The 13,646-nt window shown below is 39.0% G+C and overlaps 1 protein-coding gene across 1 annotated transcript in view; it reads left to right on the top strand.

The window, feature by feature from the left end:
• The first annotated feature begins 11,572 nt into the window (after positions 1-11,572).
• Positions 11,573-13,646, top strand: part of casz1 (castor zinc finger 1) — a 168,347-nt gene continuing 166,273 nt past the window's right edge. The window contains exons 1-2 of the mRNA XM_069140855.1: positions 11,573-11,776; positions 13,281-13,337. The gene's annotated coding sequence lies outside the window, so the exon portion shown is untranslated. The remainder of the gene's footprint in view (positions 11,777-13,280; positions 13,338-13,646) is intronic.

Genomic DNA, 13,646 nt, shown 5'->3' with positions numbered 1-13,646 from the left:
TGCGATGCATGTCGACACATGGCTCCAAGGTCCCTAGATAGGGTATGAGATGCTCCGATATTCATACCTGACAGGGCTGCCCCATTGACACGCTGTGCACTCTTTCCATATGTGTGGCTGGTGTTGGGTGAAAGGGTGCTGAGCCCGGGCAGAGGGTTTACAATTTTACAGGTAACTGCTCTTTCAGGCCTGAAGGGTGAGAGACAGAAAGGATCAGGGAAACTGTGAGTTTAAACTAACTGAGTGAAACTTACCTGAACTGTCTTAAAACACGTGAAAAAACAACTTATTTTGTGTTCACATTTGTAGCCAGCTTTGTTCAGTTCAGCCCTTTTTCCCACTGATTTAACTGATAATAAGTCCTGAGATGTTCTGGAGTCTACAACAGTCCCTTTCTTTTTGTACATAATTAAATTGCAGCAAACAGTTGAGTAACTTCACTTGCTATACATTTAAAATGTTTTAAGTATATCCGTTTTGACAAGCAACATTTACAACATGATTAATGGCTGAGAGTAAAAGTCTAAAGCAAACAAAGTAATGCAACTTTTCTTTTACAGCACTGCAATCCTGTGTGACTACATGGATCTTAAATCATCAGGAGACATTCACCGGACCTCACTGCCAGGTGAGTGTGTGCATTTAAAATGGGGATACAGATTCAGCAGCATGTACGGGGGGAAATATTAAATATAAGTTTTGTCTTTATTCAGTATTAGGAGAGCTATTTCTAAGAAGAGAATTGTAATTTTTAAGTGCAGATAACCGATTATTATTTCAAGGAAAGGCAATTATTTTAGATATTTATCTGCAAACATCCTGTCCTACTTTTATTTACACACTGCAGATTGTTTTTGCCCTTCTCCCCTCTTGACAGCCGAGGCTATAAAAGACTTAAATCTGCTGGAACCCTGCCCTGCTGGCCAATTGAATGGCAGGCACAGTGATCCAAAACACCCTCTGCAGAAATAAAACAATATATAGAAATGTGCAATACTGGGATTTAATTTTCCTACCACCATCCATTTATATAATACATGAAATGAACCTCAAATTAATTTGCACCGAGGCTCTAAAGTAACAATGTAATCTCAGTGTTATAGCACAGTTGCAAATGGATTTCTGTCTCTTGTAATTTTATAAGAAGCACTCTAGGGGTCACCTTAAAAGATGTCGCTATTTTTTAAAAGCCCAAACTATCCCATGGCCTGTCAGCAAAGGGAATCTCTGCAATCCAATCTGTTTTGTGCCATCGATTTGTCTGGTATTGCGCCTTGTCACATGGTTTGCCTGTTAGGGTTGCTGGTATTGGCAGAGATGACTAATATTATACCCAGATGTCTATAATAAAGTGTGGAGTATCTGCTTACTTGTGCGCAATCTGGTCCTTACAACTTCCTGACCAGTGCAGTATGGCTTGAACCCTGCTAAATGTTAAGGGAACAACATTACATTACATGGCACAGCAAGAGTGACGGAGAGAGGGGCTCAGCAGAATATGATGATACTTCTATTAGTGTCTCCCTCCTCAAGAACCTGAAACAGTTTTCCGCAAATTATTCTGGGTTGTGACGCCTCTGAAACGGCATTAATACTTTATTCATGGTTTATTTTGTTAGATTTTAACATTTTAGTAAAGGCATAAAAATGAAATAGACATAAAACTTCAAATTCAGGTCAAAAACAAATATTTACACTCGATTAATGTACTGTAACACACTGTATGCATCAAGTCGTTCCTAATAAAACTGAAAAAGCACTGAAAAGTGATAAAATGCATATCGTTCCCATTTCAGAAGGGCATTTATCTTGTCAAGCAGCACCTGTCATACTATCAGTCACTTCAGAGCTCTCCCCCACAGCCATAATGTGTTCCCTCTTATACTTAAAATCCACTCAGCATTTCCAGAACTTTTCATACGTCACATGAGCCCACCCAGATATCTCCTGGGCTATAACTCAGTACCTAAATTTAGGCAATATATTAAGACGCTCCACTCTGGACGTGATTGGGACTTTTGCCTTTTTTAGGGAGCAAAGAGTAGCATTTAACAGAGGCTGTCCTTGTGTAGTGTTTAGTTTTCAAATCAACCACAAAGACTCGGTGAAGGTCACCGAGAATACACAACGTGACGTGATTTAAAGAGTGTTTTCACGAGAGTAGCGCTTTGAGAGTACGCCGCTGCCAGATGACAGAGATGACCCACAGCTAGTTTTATGGCTTCAAAAGGACAAAATACATTGAAAAAAGTTCAATAAAAGTGTTTTGTTTGCCTGAATAGTGCCATCATAATGACACATTTGATTCTGTGTTGAGATGACTTTTGTTTGTCCAAAGCTACTGTCCTTCCACCCAAACGCCCCACACATTCTCTGATCAGCTTATGGCTTGTTATTTTCCTCATTTCAGAGTTATACAGATTTTCCAGTTGCTGCTGTGCTCTTAAACAAGCGTTTCAGCTGACACCCCCCCCCCCCTCACACACACACACACACACACACACACACACACACACACACACACACACACACACACACACACACACACACACTCTTTGTATGTCAGCGTTTTCTCTGAAGGAGGAATTTAGAGCTCAGAAAGTTTATAAATAAGCCTTCTATCAAGTTCCACAACAGGTGTGACCCCTGTGTCCTAAAACTGAACACTTTCAGAGGGTGAGGAGGGGAGGACAAACTACCGACTGGCTTATGGGAACCTCATCCAAGTACTCGATAAATTATTTCTTAAAAAAAAAAAAAAAAAAAAAAAAATCCTCTTTTTTACACCCTGTCTGAACTATGACAAAGTGTCAAACGAGACCAGTTTGTGCACGCATTAACAGCTGTAGTGAGGACAGACATGTCATGTTCTGTTCCTGCCAGGAGAGGTTTGAGGTATTCAATGAAGCTTTCAAGGATAAACACCATATCAGGTGATATACTGTACCCAGCAGCACTCAACGTGACACACGGAAAAGAATGCAGCTTGTCCCTATGGTGTTTCAACAAATGCAGCAGGAGGAGGACTGCAGGGCCTGCCAGTGAAATTGTAAAGGACTTTTCAATACCTGTCAGAGTTAAGAAAGCACCTATTTACTGCTGCCACAGCTCCCACTGCTGCTCAAGGTGTAAACAGGCGAGGAAATAGTAAATGAGAGTTAAACACACAATTCACATGTAGAACAGGGAGGCATTTAGAGAGGAATTACCAGTATGGAGCTTGTAATGTAACAATTTAGGGGCCACAATCCAATCCAAACCTGCACACCGAGGCCATAGGGTGTACACAGTACCTCCCCAAATATGGTAATTTTGTAAAATGATACAACACTTACTGCAGATGAGCAATTTTTTAACCTAGGAATAAAATTTAAAAAAAATTGCACAGTTGCAAGTGGGGCACAGGTGTGCCTGAATGCACCTGTTAATGACACCTGGACCGACAGGAAGATGCTTCTTGTTTTGAACAATCATGAAATCTTTGAAACATTTGAATCTCTGTATTAAATGGTTCATACATTTTCTTGTTATGCTTTGAACTGAATATAAGCAGGGGTGTTGAAAAAAAAAATAATATGGAAGGAGCTCTGAGATCCTCAGGGAGTAATTATGGTCAATCATAAAACTTTATCACAGTATGAGACAAATAATGTCACAGACTGTGAGCTGATTGCTCAAATTCCGTCTAAACAAGGATGCTTGGCCATGCATGACTGATGTGCTTTTATGTACTATTTAAACCCTTTAAGGTTATCAGTTAAGTTTCCAATCATGAGTTTATATTTCTTATTCAAGATGGGTGTACACCTAGATTAAGAGGGACTTGCTGAATACACAGTTATGGAGAACCTTTTTTACCTCAATTTACCTCAATTTACCTTACTTTAACAGGTGAACATACTGCAATATAAAACTGACATGAGTTCATTGTACAGCTCATATGAAGTGGCATTGAACAGCTACATGTTGTATACAGATAACTTATTTTATGTTTTGCTCATGTTAGTGATGGCGTGCCTTAGGATCATTTCCAGTGGGGGTGGGTGTAGCATACAATTTTATTTACCAGAGCATCACAAGTAAGAGCGGTCGAGAAATAAGAGACGATGGGTAATGGTGGGTAAAATGTCCTCCTCCATGTTACTCCCATGTCCTTAAATGTCCCTCCCCGTCTCCTGTCAACTGAGAGCAGCCTCAGAATTAGGAGCAGGTGAGCCAATAATGAAAGCTGGCCAGATTACTTTACATTATTTCAATCAATTATTCAAATGTCCCCATTGCCTTCATGATGGCTTGACGAGGCATGCCAAATAATGATCCCTCCCCCACGCTTGCAAGTTAAGACGCATGCTCGCCTAAATGCTGACGCTCACTTACAAATACTTAGCCGATCATGAAAAATTCACATGGCCAAGTTCACAACAACAGCGAAACACTAATTTCAGGCCTGTTAATTGGACCCAACTGTGGAAAGATGTCAGGTCGACCTGTGCGAGGTCAGAAGCAGTTGGTACCAGCGGTAGTTGCATTTAATGTCTCTGTCACTGTAGTCAAGAGATAAGCAGCCGAAGCAGCGCAGTGAGGAGGGGAGAGGAATAAGTATAGCCAAACAAGTGCAAGAGGAACAGGGTACCCTTTGTCCCAGACTGTGACTTTAAAGAGTGTCAAAAGCTAATAAATATTTTAGAATAAGGTGTGTTGGGGGCAGGCCTTCTCTATCAGGCGTCTGCTCTGTTTACTCTCCCAGGGAAACAGGTGCAGCCACATGAAGGAGAATTTCATTTCAAAAATAGCATTTAGCATTTTACTCCTCCTGGAGGCCTTCTCTGTGAGAAATTCTCATGTAATCATACACCATGGTTACTGAAAACTTCTGAAGTTGATCCACTGAGACATATGGTGTCTTGGGGAGAGGAGGAGCCACAGAGGCTTGAGGGATGTAAACAGGATTAAACTTTTGTTTGGTTTGTCATTATTTGCAACGGGCAAGTGAACAACTGCATGAAATTATTCGTTTTGCTGGCTCATAATCCCGATTTTAAAAGTAATTGTCTGCAGTTAAATAAACAAACAAATTATGTGATGATGCTGAAATGTGAATGGTTTTTCATTAGATCTAAAAACATAACCGGAGATTAGCAGCAGAGACAATGAGAATTAATGTTTAAAACAATACATTGGAAAGCACAGAGCGACATCCATTATCCAGAATCCTAAATTACAGATTTGTAACATCTTCCACATTTTCCTGAGATGACTTTATGGCGAAGGCCTGCTTGTTTTCATCACTGGAGCAGTGTGCAGTCTCTTGAACATCCAGGTCCAGGTCACACTCCCTCTGAGCTTTCACATTTTGAGCTTTTCCATTCGCGTCATCAAGTGCTGCTTGCAACATAATGAGAGATGTGACAATTAATTTTCTTTTAATCAAGGTCGAAATGAAGTAAATTGGTGCAGCTTGGCAAGCCCTCATTTTCTATTTTTCTAGTGATGCAAAACAAATACGATAAAATTATGGCCCTCCTCACCTTCTGTAATTAGAAAGCATGAATGATCACAGGGAGATGATATGTACTATACGGTACCTCCGACTATGCCTCTCTCCCCAGAGATCAGATTTCAGCTCTTTTGAAACAGATGACCATGTTTTCCTCCCCTCGCCTCCCTTATTTGTCTGTTCTGTTTTCCCTCTACTGGAGTTACAGACAGAGGGAGCAGCGCAACATGACATTGACTGCAATGTTGTTGTAATGCCTCTCAAATCTTATTAAAAACGCAGCTGTGAAAGACCTTGCTGACTCTAAACATTTCCATTAACTCTGTTGTTTTAGTATCCCTTCAAGCTGATTAGGAATTTATTAAAATTAGATTTTACCTGGGCATCTTATCACCACCATATGGTGCGGTGACCAGCACTGTTGAGGATGGCATTTGATTTTAGTTGAGACCAGTGAACACAGCTTCTGTAATTATTTATTTAGAAACATCTGTTTCCCCTGATATCATTTCACACCATCAGCTTTGAACACAGATCTAAATTTCAAATTTAGTCTTTGCGATCTCTTACGTCAGAATATACATTTTGTTCTGAGAAAAGTTAAGGTTGTTGTGATACCGAGGAGCCACACCTTAATGGCCTGTTGGAAGTGATTCAGGAAGTAACCACCTCCCTTTTATTGTTTGCTGCCTAAACATGTAAATGGCTTAGATAAAGAAATTATATTGACCCTGGATGAACAGAAAAACCACCAGACACATTTAAACAATATTCATATCTATATTTAATTTTGGTAAAAGATATAAAACTGTGGGACAGAACTTCTTCTCAACATATTATTTCACTGAGTACCGTTTTCCTTTTGAGGACTTTAGCCCTGGAGTTTGTCAGAAAGAATAATTTACTGGCTAAGACATTTCAGCTCTTGCCCTCTGCTGCTCATGTGCTGCCTACATCTGTCACACCAAATGTGTCTCTGCGCGGCCTCAAACACTAGGTGTACACAGTGTTGAAATGTACTGGAAAAATATATACAAAGGCTTGATCGAGCATTAGCTCTAAGTCAGCACAGTGAGGTGGGTATGGCGACAGCTGTCCAATCTTACCCTCACCCCTCCTCCCTTACCAGCCACCATCACTTTTCAAAAATGCTCCCTGTTTACCATACATAGGCAGCTGCCACCACCGTTAACTTCCATAAGACAGCCACCTGCTAAAGGACATTTGTACATGTCTTTATTTAATTAAGGCGAATGCCACTTCATTGGCCTGCTCATGCAATGTGACTGAAAATAAGTTGACCTTGATCAGGCTCGTGCTGGTGGACAGCTAGGAAGCTTGTGGAGGGCACACGTCTTCTTCACCAATCAAAATGTCAGTTTTGCCACAAAAAAGACACAATATTTTCACAACTCCGAAAAATGACCATTACACCCATGTTTAATTGCATTACTGCAGCCCACAGGAATAAAGTATCACTAATTTTCAATGTTAAACTTGTTTTGATGGACATGAAACAGATATTTGAACTGATATTGATGACAATCACACACAGAGTTCATGGCATACTGCACTGTGTCCTTTTCTGTTTTAGTTTTCTTGTTAAATTCAGTCTTGAACAGATGGTAGATTCTGCAGGACAAATTTTCAGACCATTGTTTTTCAGAAGCTGTGACCACAGCAAGGCCTGTCCTAGAAAATCAGAGGAAAATAAAGGAGTTGAAAAGGCAACATGCAGAAATTGATGGTGTGCACTATCACGTGAGTAGTGGCAATGAAAGTAAATTTTTGACTACTAAAAATGCTTTATTACTGTACTAATTTACTTACTTGTAAGTGTGTATGTAGACACATGTAGACTTGGGTTACTTTGAGGTTGCATTAGTTGAAAATAAACCCACTGGATATTTGGTAAGGTTTTTAAAGGAGGGGGAAATGTCCAATAATATATAATCACATAACAAGGTAGATCAATTTAATCTAAGATTGGTCAAAACAGAATGTGTTTAGACTGGCAGCAGAGTTGAACAGCTATTCAAATGACTCTTCTAAATACTCCAAATGTATATGTTTGATCTTTTTTAAAAGTGTAAAAAAATCTGAGATGCAAAAGAAAATCCCCCCCTCCAGTCTTGTCTGTGTTGAAACTGATACAGATCTGCAAATTTCCCAGAATACAGTGCTGTATACTGTAAAAGTTTTGAGCACCTAAGACGTTCGGATTCTTACCTACGACACAGTACCATTAGTTAGACGTCATTCTGCAGCATGACTATGACCCCATACATAAAGTTAAAGTTGTTAAGAACTGAAGATCTTCAGTTACAAGAATGAGTTTTACCGCAGACATTTGTCCCCACAGATCTCAGATCTCAACATCATCAAGTCAGTCAGGGATTACATGAAGATACAGAAGACATTGATACAAACTAAATCCACAGAACTGTGGCAGGTTCTCCAGAATGCCAAACACATGTAGAATTGGATCAGTGCAACTTATGGTTATACCAAATTTTGATTTCACTTGTTTTTTTTTCCTGTTTATTCCTCTTTTTATGAACTTACTTGTATGTCTTTTCTAACCTTGGAGTGCCATGTGATGAGCTCTTAATGTTTTATAATTAGTAGTACCACTGGCAAAGGAGTCAGCAGGGCAGAGGTGGGGTGGGTACGCCCTTGAGAGCAGGCCTTATGAATAAACGGCTGGCAATAAATGGACTGGATCATTACTGAATCAAGTGATCTGCAGAATAATCTATTGATTTTCTGGTCTTTCTTACTTCTTTATTATTCTGTATTGCAGTATTGCAACATCAGGAGGATCCCACTGATGGATGGGATGCTTGCACCTCTGCAGTGACCGTGGGGGGTTATTTAAGAATGTAGTATATTAAACACATTCCAGGGTAGTGGGCCGAAAATCCACACAATATCAGTTGGATTTATCAGGTGTGCTTTTTTTAATTTATTTATCACCGACATTCTTAACTATATTTAGAGCAATGTTTATGAATGATTCATCATCTTGATGTTTTAAGTGGAAGGAGACCTAGTGTAAGACATGGGCTGTAAGGCCTTATCGTCATTAGATGTATACATTAACTATACAACAACATACAGCCCCAGAAAATAGGAGATGGAACTGAATTATGACAAATCCTTATAATACTAAACAGAGAAAGATTTTAAGATGAATTTATTCAAATCAAATAGTGCCAGGTGTTAAAGGTTATTCACTCATAGAGACGAGCCAAAACTCCTTTAAAAACCTTTAATCTCCTTAATAGTTCTTCAGTAAATTGATCAGTCTAACCTTGTATGTCTGTGAATTGGTCCTTTTTGGGTTCAACTGCCGCACAAAAGTTTAAATAGAATAGTTCCCTGAAATGAGAATGAGGTGGTGAAGTGATTATTGTATGACAAATCAATTAACCAATACCTTAAATGTATGGGAGACAAACCAAGCAGTAGGTCACGATCCTTGAATCCTAAACCTTACAAAGAAGCAAGAGATTAAAGCACTATCTACCTTGTTAGTTGACTTTGCTATCGATCTCCTCGATTCTTTATTATGTACAAGAGGACACATCACAAAACTGCTAATTGGCAATAATCTGTTTGTCAATAGTTCAGAAGACTGCAGAATTTAGATAGGGAAAGTTCAAGTTTAAAATACATTATCACAGCCCCACTATTCCTATGGGCTTTGCTCCTAGAAAACCTTCAAGGAGTCTCATGCTCAGAATATTTTACAGTAAATTATTGATGTATGTTTGGTGGTAGAAAAGGTGAGAGAGAGGGAAAACAAACAGAACAGGTGACATTAGACCAAAACAAAGTAAATGAAAGAACGTGACTCATAACATTAATAGAAAGGCATCTTTAACTAAATGCTAAAGTTGCTCTCTATCTCCTGCTGTAGGTGTGCAAATGTTTGATGTTCTCCACCATTAATAAAATATATAGAATGTCAGCATGCTTTTACAGCTGTTTCCACTGTCTCCTCCATTTTTGGTAGTATAATAATAATAATATAATAATAATAAACTTTATTTGTATAGACCTTTCATACAAGAAATGCAGCTCAAAGTGCTTCACAGCAAGAGAATAACATGCAGTGTTTCACATAAAAACATATAAAGGAACATTTAAAAATATAAAAAAAGAAATGGGATAAAACAGATAAAATGCATAAGAAACAGATAAAAAGCATAAGAAACAGATAAAATGCATAAAAATGAATACAAGTATACTTGATTTGGGTCATTCTCTAGGATTCAATTTATGATATGAAGTGCAGGAAAAAGCAGTTGTAGCAGTTGTACGTCTTTTGCACTTTTCTAGAACTTTACTTCACACAGTCTATAATATTACCCAGTAATACACTAGAGATTACATCTCCTTTTCTGCTGTGATTTTAGTAAATTCTTTAAGGTAGACTCGTCACTGTACCTCCAGGTTTCTGCGAAACCTCGGTTAAAAACTCACACGGGTACAACCCGTTCGTACACTACAAAAATTCCCTTTTCACTCACATATCAGTCTTTTTATAGTATACACTCTATAGCTGACAATATAGCCTATACAATGTATACTTTCCCCTCAAAACCACTTTTAGACATATTTTATTTATATTACAAATTCAAAATCACAGTGACCTAAAGAACGTGCTATTTTTTGTTGTTGCTAATACTAGGCTACTTAGGATAAACTCTGATTTGATTTTATCCTGATTTATTTTTAATCGTTATTTATTAAGTTTGATATCTCTGTTTTGTTTTTTTGTGTAATGTTGTAAATTTATATATATTTTGTGAGGCAGAAACAAAAACAAACCACTTTAACGCAGAAGCCAATGAGAAACAAACATACTTGGCTAAGGAAGGTTTAAATAAAGCTTTAAATAAGTTGGTATCTTACAATATCGAGATGTGTCATGTGAACTTCGCAGCCATTTCCTGAAATCCTTAATAGCTTAGAGCAGGGGTGTCAAACATACGGCCCGCGGGCCAGATCCGGCCCGCCAGGGGGTCCAGCTCGGCCCACCGGATGACTTTGCTAAGTGTGAAAATTACAGAAAGACATAAATTGCATTTCTATGAGAATATGGAGGTTTATGAGTACAAACGTTTTGTTATTTTTTTTTTTTAATCGATCCAGTAATTACTTCAAAAACAGCGTAAATGCGACGTCTGCTCCGGAGGCAGCAGCGCTCGCTGCTAGGGAATCTGCAGAGGAGAGCCCAGGCAGATAAACAGTGGGCTGATGTCTTGAGTTTTTGGTCTTTATGTTTCTAGTTTATTGTAGAAAGACCTTAAAACAGGGTTTATCATCCAAAAACCTTCACCAATGATTTAAACAAAGAGAAATATTGTTGTTATGTATGCGTTATTATGCTATGATTTTACTGGTCTGGCCCACTTGAGATCAAAGTGGTCAGTATGTGGCCCCTTAACTAAAATGAGTTTGACACCCCTGGCTTAGAGGCTCATTAGACAGTCAAACAGGGAGGCGGTCTATGGTACTGATCATTTTATCCTTGAGCTGGCTAACCAAACCAGTGCAGACTGTCAGGAGATAACAGGCTGAAGCTTCATATGGCAGATTTTTCATAAAAAAAACTTCCCAGTCAGTTGAGATTAAGTCACATTAGCTGCAGCAACTTGATTGGAAGGATCTTTGCCCTATTGTGATTAAAAAGAAAAAAAAGTTTATACAACACGTACTAACTTTGACTGTCAAACAAATGACCACAATTTACCACTACAGTGCCCGGGCAAACGGGACAATTAATTGGCGTTTTAGTTCATCTGAAAAAAGATGCTTCCCTTGCTAGCGTTAAGTCTAAGGATGCTTAATTATCTAGTGATTAAAGGTGACAATTAAAGATCCAGTTTCAATCGTAAATACCCACTGTACCGTTTCAGAAAAAAACCCCAACATATTTCTATAAAGTAAACTGTTTTAAGTTGTCAGCTCAGATGAGATCACCACTAAACTCCAGTTCAGGTTTTCCAAGCAACACCTGCTAACCGAGAAATTCAATTAAGGACTCCTCTTCCCACTTGGAGCCGGTCTCCAGGGCAGATCTTACGGGCGACTCGCCCCGTAAGAATTAGAAATTGCTACAAATAAAACCCCAAAAAACAGAAAAAAAAAAAAAAATGTGGGAACTTTAATGATGAAAGCGCTCACGCCACCCGCCGTAAACACACACACACACACACACGCGTCCCTTTGAGCTGGAAGTCAGCGAAAGACAGCGGAGAAGTAACACAGGTAAGAGTTTTCCTTTTCCTCTCAACTACTGCTCATCTCATCTGCAAACATGTCACTCTTACGCAGGGAAAAAAAAAAAAAAAAAAAAAGGGACATGAAAGTGCCCCTCGCTCCAGCAGCGACTCAAACAAATGGCATTATCAAGCAGTGTTTTAAGATGTTGGAAAGGACAGAGAGTTGACGTGAGTAAACACGGTGCGAGTCCCAGCCTCGATACAGCGGCAGCGCCGACAGCAGCGACTCATACAGTCGGAGTGAACCTACTGTACCTTTGAAAATACCGGCGAGAGCACCGGGCTTTCCTTGATATTTGATAGTTCACGCAACGGTCAAATTAAAAGGCGTAAAAGACCGGAGGAAAACTGCCGGCGATCAAACGCTGGCTCGGTTGAAAAGTTGCGACAGATAGGTGCAACTTTTTCCTCATAGTTTGTACTTTCTGCTCAGTCAAGGCGAGCTCAAATGCTCCCATTTCCCAAAATATAAAGCGCAGGGGACACAACGTGAAAACAGGACTGACATGCGGTTATTTATTATTTATTCAGCAGCTTGAACCTTTAATATACGCTGCCGTTGTCAACTTGACACTTCTCCAAAACATGAAAAACGACAGAAATGACTTTTGGGTGCGACTGAAGCGCCCGAAAGTTCCAGTTTTAGTCGAGAAAAAAACTTAGTGAAACTCCTTTGGTCGCCTCTAAACGGGTAGTAGCCTTCACATAGTATCATTTGGTGCAAATAGAGGAACTGCAATAAATGTAATCAATATTCAAAGCCTAAATTGCGGAAGTTCTGGTGTTAAAGATGGTCTGTAAATGATTTTTTTTCTCTCTTTATCTTGCATGTGTACAAGGTTAATTTTAGTAGTATCTGATAGTAGCACAAACTGAAATCTCCTTAATCCAACAATTGCTAAAAATGTCTATAGTAATTATGAAACATTACAAGACCCTTTGTATAACATGTTATATCAACTATTGGCCACGAAATTGTTTGTCACCACACACAGAGACACACTATATTTGCTTTGGTAACTATAATGCAGTTCCTGCTCAGTGACTGTAAGGCAGGTTTTCTGACTTCCCACCTACTGTAGAACAAACAATCTGCTAAAAAACACATTATGTACTGTGCGTGTTTGGTTAGTTGTGATCTCTTCAAAATAACACGATGACGTGAGATTTAATTTAACACACTTTTGTAAGGGGTCACTGTTTGTTCCCGTGTGCTTTTATAAATGTCTCTGCTGTGTGCATGCGCGCCACTGTGTTTGTTATTATTCTCATGGATGAAGATGAGGACAGGAATAGATCACTGGCACTTTAAACCCGCAGTTCTCATATTCTCGCCGGATCTTTCTCCTTTGCTAATTATTGTGTTGTTTTCAGAGCAAATATGTCATATCCATGGCGACCAGGCAGGTTTATTGTCTCTCCCGTGCAATAGCTCACAAAAGTAATTAATTATCCATTTTTTTCTCTCCCTCCTGTCTTTGGTTAAACAGATCATTCAAGGAAAGCCATCTTCTATAATAAAAATGCCACTGCTGGTACAACACAAGGTAAACATGAACGTTTCTTTCACTTTTCACTTTTGATGTTTCTTTTTGTGCTTTGAGGTTTTTTTTCTCTTACAAATCAGCTGTCAAATGACTAATTTTATCATGTAAAAAGATGGATTATGAGCACGGTGTGTGCTTTTGAGGTATTTTCTATAATACCCTCATGATGCAGCAGCTGTGCGGCCTAACTGTTGCAGATGTATTCATGCATGCAAAGCAAGTACACACTTGGTACTTAAACAGGCAAGCTTAAAAACACATGCTTTGACATGAAATCCGCTTCCATTTTGTGTATTGAATAGCAAGCAT

This window comes from Embiotoca jacksoni, unplaced genomic scaffold, assembly GCF_022577435.1.
Source record: "Embiotoca jacksoni isolate LCO1_2020_lvr unplaced genomic scaffold, fEmbJac1.0.p SCAF_9, whole genome shotgun sequence".
NCBI classification, from domain to species: Eukaryota; Metazoa; Chordata; class Actinopteri; family Embiotocidae; genus Embiotoca; species Embiotoca jacksoni.
This window is presented reverse-complemented; position numbering and strand designations above follow the sequence as displayed.